The sequence below is a fragment of the Lactuca virosa genome, chromosome 1 (genome assembly GCF_052849685.1).
Source record: "Lactuca virosa cultivar CGN04683 chromosome 1, Lactuca_virosa_CGN04683_v6, whole genome shotgun sequence".
NCBI lineage: Eukaryota > Viridiplantae > Streptophyta > Magnoliopsida > Asterales > Asteraceae > Lactuca > Lactuca virosa.
In genome coordinates, this window is record NC_136426.1 from 185,805,111 (window position 1) to 185,813,737 (window position 8,627).

Below are 8,627 nucleotides of genomic sequence, written 5' to 3' on the forward strand. Positions count from 1 at the left end.
ATGTTTAATGTCTTTATTTCGAAAATTGAACCAAAATCAATTAAGGCTGCAATGGAACACTCTGATTCGGTTGTTGCAATGCAATCTGAATTTTCTGAATTCGAAAGAAACAAGGTTTGGATATTAATTCCTAAACCAAAAGAGGTTTCGATTGTTGGATTATAATGGATTTTCAAAAATAAAACAGACAAAGATGGTAATATTGTTCGAAATAAGGAAAGTCTTGTAGTTAAAGGCTATTCGCAACAAGAAGGTATCGACTATGAGGAAACCTTTGCCCCTGTTGCAAGAATCGAGGCTGTTCGAATATTTTTGGCCTATGCAGCACACAAAGATTTTGATGTCTATCAGATGGATGTCCAATGTGCTTTTCTCAATGGAGAACTTGAAGAAACAGTTTACGTTGAACAACCTCCGGGTTTTGTTAATGAAGAATTTCCTAATCATTGTGATATCTTAGATAAAGCTGTATATGGGTTAAAACAAGCACCAAGAGCATGGTATGCAACTCTTACTTCTTTTTTAAACAATCGCAATTTAAACAAGGATCAGTTGATCCCACACTCTTTCGAAAGAAAGTTGGGGATCATTTTATGCTTGTTCAAATATATGTCGATGATATTATTTTTGGCTTGACTGACCCTGCTTTGTCTAGAGATTTCGAAAATCTGATGAAAAGTCAATTTGAGATGAGCATGATGGGAAAAATAAACAACTTTCTAGGATTGAATATTCGTCAAAGCAGAGAAGGAATTTTTATTAATCAATAAAAATACACAAAGAATCTGCTTGAAAATTTTGGCTTGACGAATAGCACAAAATTACGTGTACCAATGGCGGTTGGAACAAGGCTCACACCTTCGTTAGATAAACCAGCTGTTGATCTTACTTTATACAGAAGCATGATAGGGTCGTTACTTTACCTTATGGCAAGTCGACCTGACATTATGTTTTCTGTTTGTAATTGTGCTAGATATCAATCGAATCCTAGAGAACCACACTTAACAGCTGTGAAGAATATTTGTCGTTATCTCAAAGGCTCAATTTCGTTAGGATTGTGGTATCATTCAAAAACTGGATTCTTCATACAAGCAATTTCAGATGCTGATTTAAGGGGTTGCAATCTTGATAGAAAAAGCACAAGTGGCAGATGTCAACTACTGGATGGGAAGTTAGTAAGCTGGCCATCGAAAAAGCAAACACGTGTTTCGATTTCCACAGCAGAAGCAGAGTATGTTGCTGATGCAGCTTGCACTTCACAAATCATATGGATTCAAAGCCAACTGCATGATTATGCAATCAACATGAAGAAAATTCTGTTGTATTGTGATTCACAAAGTGTCATACGCATTTTCACAATCCTGTGCAACATTCAAAAACCAAGCATATTGCTCTTCGCTATCACTTTATAAAAGATCATGTTGAGGATGGCAATATTGAAGTTCAATTTTTGAAAACCACTGATCAACTTGTTGATATTTTCACAAAGCCATTGGATGAAAAATCAATCGTGAGAATTTTGGGAGGTCTAGGAATGATCGAAGGAAATTCAGTTCCTGGGTTAATTTCGAAAGAATGACAAAAGAAAAAGGTGTAAAAGTGTCGATTCAGAGGTGTTGAGTGGTTATTCAGAGGAGATATCATGTCATTCAGAGGTTACTGTTCACGTTCAGCACTTCGATACGCTTCGATTTCGACATTGAGTACAAACTGCTTAATCACAAATTTTCGATACTTTTGTACATATTTTTTTTACTTTTCTGTCGAAAAATTAAAAACACCAAAAATATTTTCGCTTGTTTTGTTATTTCTCATTTCAAAAAATCAAAAGTACCAAAAAGATTTTACTTTTCTTTTGTCTTTCAATTTTCGAAAATACAAAAAGAACAAAAATATTTTACTTTTGTTTTGTTGTTTAAATTTCGAAAAAAAAATAAAAAACTACAAAAAGATTTTCTTGTTTTTGGTGTTTGTATTCTTTTTCTTAATGCAGCTTTTGGCAAAGATCATCCATGGTTCGTGCTTGCAGTTCTAGGGTCAGGTATATTCTTCGAAAAACTTTGCACTAGTTAGGTTGTCCCTAGAAGCATGCTGCAACATGTTGACCTAACCCTCTTTTTACTCAATGTGTGTTGTCAAAGCCTTAATGAAGTTTTCATCACGAAAATTTCTTCCCAATCAGGCTATCTTCACATTAGTCCTTGACCTACCTTACTCTTCTCAAATGAGTTAAGATTTTACAACGAAGTCAAATCAACGCAGAGGTACACTTGTTTCTTTTACCCAATCTTTTTCATCCCAAATCTCATACACTTTCACACACCATGACATATGTCCAAGAGATCTCTGGTAACAACCAATCAGGATCTAGACATATCAAAATTCTATGTTTATGATGTAACATCATGAGACCGTGATGGAAGTGAAACCCTAAATGTCGAACTATTTTAAGGAAGTGATGGGGAACTGTGTTCCAGAACTTACGAAACATTTGTTTCAGTACCAATATTCGATACTCAAAATCATACTCTTTTTTTGAATAGTAATCTTGATCAAATGTTCGAAACCCATGACATTTGTTTCCCAACAAGATTTAGGTCTCATTTTGGTTTCAAGAATATGATTTTCGTTTGAGTATCTTTCTCAACCTTTGTTACTTGATAAATTTTTCAAAGATTACTTGTCACTGACTACACTGGTCAAACGGGTAGTTTTGTTTACAAATTGTCATACTTATGTTGAGTGTGCTTTGTAACGAAATTTTAAACCACCTTTGAAGCCATCTTAAAAGAAGCCCTTCGATACTTCTCAATAAGTATTCGATTGTAATTCACAGGAAACCACACAAGCTGTTGATCATTTCTCTTGATGATTCGCGAAGCAATCTTTGCCCGAGATTTATCTGCCTTTATGTCGAAATTATATTTTTGACATCACAGATCCATATTTTTCATACTTTGCTTCTTATCTTTTTTTCTTGACACACTGCACTCACGAAATCCTTAAGGTTCTGAGTATTACCAACTCAGGCTAATGATTTCGAAAGTCTGGTACATGACTTCGTTTTCAAACCCAAAAACAAAAGAGCCCAACCTCCATTCCGAAGGTTTTGGTCCTTATCCACACATACTCACGAAGAGACTTTTTATGTGACGGTTTGGTTACTGTGCGTCTTTCTCGGAGATCGTACCACACACTTTTCCTGACATGGCGTATATGGGCGCTGATAGTGCAACTTTCAAGGGCCACGTGTCACGATCATAAATGGTAACCATTTAAAATTAAAAATGGGGATACATATAAAAAGGGCATTGGGTCTTCATTCCAATTTTACGCGTACTAATAATTCTCAAGACGATCCGTGCTCTCTTTATCTCTTTGTTCTTCTCCACTTTCAAACAAACCCTAGTCATGGATGACCTTCAATCCAACACTACTGACGATGCATCTTCTCAACCCACCATGAAGATCCAAAGTAACAATTATCAAGTGGATGGTGATGTTACTGTGTACCCTGAAAAACTCAAGATGTTCATCGTTGCTTTGAAACATTCTATTTTATCGACTGTGATGTTCAGTGCATTTGAAGTACCAATATCTTGGTTGTCAATGGCTGGTTCTACTGCTTCATACAGCAAGACGATGGATAATGTGACCTTCAATTTGATCATTGATAAGAAGTTTCGTCTTACCAAGAATTTGTTTGTTAAGCTCCTTGAAATCCCTAATTCTCCACCTTTCTACAAAGTTACTAATGAATAAGTTCTTCACATGTTCAATGAGATGGGTTATCAACCCAATCTAACCAAGATAAGAGATTTCAAAAAGTCTGGTCTTCAAAGTTTATGAAATTTTCTTTTTCGGATTTACCTTCGATGCCTCACAGGTCGGAGTGTTGGTTTACACAAAGGACGCATGGAAGTGTATGCTATGGTCGCATGCATTTACTATGATCTACCTGTTGACTATGCGACTCAGATGTGGAAAGAATTTTTGAAGAGTATTGAAAACACGAATAAAGTAGACGGGCTTTCATGTGCAAGGTATTGGAGTGTAATTCTTCAATATACTTATGAAAAGGAAAGTAGTTTGGTGTCTGCTGATGAACCTAAAGCAGAATTCTTTGTAAGGGTAAATAGAGTTGTAAATAGTCGAAGGGTTTCATGTCTTCGAATGTACTGAGTCTTCGTATCTTATGTAATCTATTTTACTAGGGCATTGTATTCAAAGCTTAACGCATAGTCCTTAGTATATTTTTTGTACGCTTTCCTCTCCTATAAATAGGAGTGTTTACTAGAGTCATGAATACGAGTCTTTACAGAATTGTCGTTTGTACTTTGTAAAACTTGAGAGCGTAATAGAGCTGAAACAAGATCATATTTACATGTGTGTTCAAATCTGACAATCCTACTTTGATCATTAAACTCTGATTCATTTCATACTCGATTCATTGTTTCATTAATTGGTATCAGAGCAGGAATCATATCTCTGATCTTATTTTCATCTTTTCAAAAGTTTTTAAATCAACTTTTTGGTTTAAGAAATTCCGCACTTTTTGAAAGTGAAAAATTCATTGGATCTAAGTCTGTGATTCGATTCTGCACTTGAATCATTGAATCGAGTGTTCTGCTAGTGATTCTGATTTGAATAATATAGTTTGTTGTCAAATTCTCAAAGTTTCTTCAAAAATTCTCAAGGATTTATTCCGTACATCAATGGCGTCTTTCAATCTTAATTCCATGACTTCATTTTCTCATCTTCTAGGATCATCCACCAAAATTCCTATGATAATCCCTGAGTATTACGATCAATGGGCTGATCGTATGCAGGATTATCTCAACGGATTGGATGAAGAACTGTGGAATTGCATTTCTGGCAATCTCAATCCACCAACGAATGTTCAACCAATTGGATCATCTTCTAGAAGTTCCGAAGTTGAGAATCAGTCTGATCATCTGAAAAAGCTAGAGAAGAGATGCGTGAGAGATCTAAGAGGTGCTTTGCCTCCAGTTGTTTACAACTATGTGAGGAGTTGTACAATTGCAAAGGAGATCTGGAACATTCTCAAGGAGAAATTTCAGGGGAGTGAGAAGACAAAAGTTAACTCTGTGAAGCAATGCTTAGTGGAACTGAAGGACTTCAGACAGAAAGATGGTGAAACGATTGAAGTTTACTATGATCGTCTTAATGAATTAATCTATCGATGCAATCGATATGGTATCACCATATCAGCCATGGAGTTCAATTTAATTTTTGTTATGGGTCTTCGTAAGGAGTGGCGTAGTGTGAGCATGATGGTTAAGAATCAACAGAGCTTTGATACGTCAACTTTGAATGACTTGTACAATCAGCTGAAGTCTCATGAAAGCGAAGTGAACGAAATTGCTAAAGAATCGAAGGCAAGTTTGGGAGGTCCACTATCTTTGGTTTCGAAGATCTCTGAAAGGGAAGCTGAGAAAGATGTTTCAGACGAAGACGAAGGGTTCATCATGAATTCAGATGATGAGGCGATTGCTTTCTATTCAAATAATCGTGTGAAAAAGTTCTTCAAAAAGCCATTCAATCCGAAGGCAAAGTCATCTGAGACAAACGGGAATTTTATGAGTAAAAATGTTGGGGATGAGAAGAAGAAGGAAGAGAAGAAAGATACGAAGTTTGTTGAGGGAGAAATAGAGAAGCGGTTAAAGGGAGATGCTAGGATTGATTGTCATTATTGCAACGGGGCAAATCATTTAGCTAATGATTGCATGCTGAGGAAGAAAGATGAGAAAAAGAATAAGACGAAGGATGAAGCGTACTATGTGGAAAAGTTGGAGGAGGTGCGTGCGAAGGCAAAGAATCTTTCATTAGTTGCTCGTGGCGAACAAGAAGAAGATGGAACTTATCAAATTTGGTCATCTGGATCAGATGATGAGGAGATGCGAAATCCAACCCATGGAGCAATGTTTGCAAAGATGGAAGAAGAATCAGATGAGGAGACATACGAAGTTCATGGGAGATGCTTCGTATCAAAAGCCGCTAACAAATCTCCGATGACCACGAAGGTACGTAATATTCTTGAATCTTTCAATATTCCAGTACATGCTTATAATTCTGAATTAGTATCTTTCGATGAAACTGTTACTTATTTTGATTCAATTATGGTATCTGCTAGCAATGAGGCTAAGAAGCTGTCTATGCAGTTGCTAGAGACACAGAAGAAACTAGATTCGAAAATTACTAAGATAGATTGTTTAGAACTTCAAATAACTAATATCATGGTTGATAGGGATAACTTGTCTAGTGAAGCTAAACTGTTGTTAGCTCAGAGGAACATTTACTGTAATTCGGCTAAAAGATTGTATGGGAAATTAACTGAACTGCATCATTCGTGCGAAATTAGTAAAGAACAACATAGAAAATTGTTGCCATTTTTAGCTTATGAAAGAGCTATGGTAGATAACATTTTGTATGACTGTGAAAAAGAAATAGCTGATTTTAACAAAGTTCCGAATGATAAGTATAGATATGGAATAGTCAAAGTAGATGAATGTCTTGATTCAACTGAATTGGTTAAAATTGTAAATGACACTTTGACTAAGTCTGAACAAATTCACATCTTAAAAAAGACTGAGAATTCAACATCTGATTCTCAATCTAATTTTGGTGATATTGAGGATAATTCTGACAATATTAGTGAAATCAGTGATATTGAGGATCTTGATTGTTCTCAGTTGTCTATTATAAATGTTGCATCATCATTTAAAGGAAAAGAAAAAGGTAAAGATTTGTTGGTTAAGATTGACACTGATCAACCCTCAACTTCGAAAGTTTGTGATAAGGACTTTGTGGAAGTCAGAGACAGCCAAACAGATGATAGTGATGATGAGAAAATAGAGAAACAAACGAAGAAAAAGGAAGTTACAAAGGAAAAAGAAATTCCTCGTATAGTTGTTGACCAAGTGTATGGAGATACACAAAAGTTCGAAAAAGTGCTGACTGAACAAGGTGCTCATTACCTAGAAGCGAATACGGTGGTTTACCCGATTTTCAAGTGTACTGATGATGTTGTTTTGCCAAACCAAGTCTTCGTAACTACTGGAAATGTTGAAAATATCAAACCAGAATTAAAGAAGTTAGTTGAGGAGGATAATTCAAAAACAACTGATGAAGGCTTTTTCGCAAATCAAAACACAGTTGAAAACAACTTAACAAAGAATCCGTATGTGTTTCAATGACAAAAACCACAAAGCCAATGGGTTGAAAAATCAAAAATTGAAAAAGAGAATACAAAACATGTTGAAAAGGAAAATGAAAAAGTTGTCAAACTAAACTCTAAGGAATTTAAAGATCAAATTGACAAATTTTCAAAGGAAAACAACATTTCAAAACGACAAGCAAGAAAGAAAATATTTTGGCAAAATGTTGAGTCTCAAAAGATGTCTGAATCACAATCAACCAAAAATGTTTTTAAAGCTAAAAATTCCTCTTTTTCAACAAAAACCCAACATTCATCTCAATCAATTCATACAAGGTCTGAAGTGAATAAGCAACCAAAGTTTTCGAAAGTTTCTGACACTAACAAATCAAGAGCATTTTCAAATAAATCTAATTCAAATCAACAAGTCTTTCAAAATCAACATTTTAAATCAACTGTTGATACATCATATGCTCATTCTTCTCTAACAAATCCCAAAGTTAATTTTGTTCCTCAAAAGCCAAATTTTCCTAATCATACGAAGAAACAAACACTAAAGGCTTCGCATGAAAAAGACATAACTTCAAGGAAAAATATAGATCACTGGCTCGAAGGACGAGGAAAAGTTTATCAATCCAACAAATACTCAGAAAAACAAATCAATGAAGCTTATGAAAGGTATGTCAATACTTCTTCGAATGGAAGTTCATCCTCAAAAGATTCGAACATCTCCATCAAAGCTTGGAGACCAGTCACAAAAGCGAAGACAGTTCAGCCACAAACTCAAAATGCGAAGGGTAAAGTCAGTGTACATCCGAAACCAACAAAATCTTATGTTTCGGTTCCTACAAATGAGGATGTGGACATTATTGATAGTCTCAAAACTAAAGTTTGTGACTGGGTCAAAAATTCTTCATTTAATTCCATGTTGAAATCTAATTTCCAAGGACCCAAAAAGTCTTGGGTACCTAAATTTTTCCATTGATTGTAGGTACTATGTGACGAGCAATATGATAACAAGTGGTACATTGATAGTGGTTGCTCTCGTCACAAGACTGGGAAGAAGGAAAATTTACGAGATTTTTGAAGTCTCAAAAATGCTGGAGTAGTAAAATTTGGGAACAATAAAAAATGTCAAGTTAAAGGATATGGGAAGATCACAAATGGACAATTCACTGTGAATCGTGTTGCATATGTTGAAGGTCTCCAACATAACTTGATAAGTGTTTCTCAACTTGTTGTGGGCACTGGCAATCAAGTTCTCTTTAACGAAGAAGGAAGTATTGTTTCTAATGTCAACACAAACGAAGTGTTACTCAAATCCAGAAGGAAAGGTGACATGTTCACTCTGGACATCAATCTTATTGTTGGCAAACCTGCTGTATGCCTTCTTTCAAAAGCCACATTTGATCTAAGCTGGCTATGGCATCGAAGACTTTCACATCTCAAC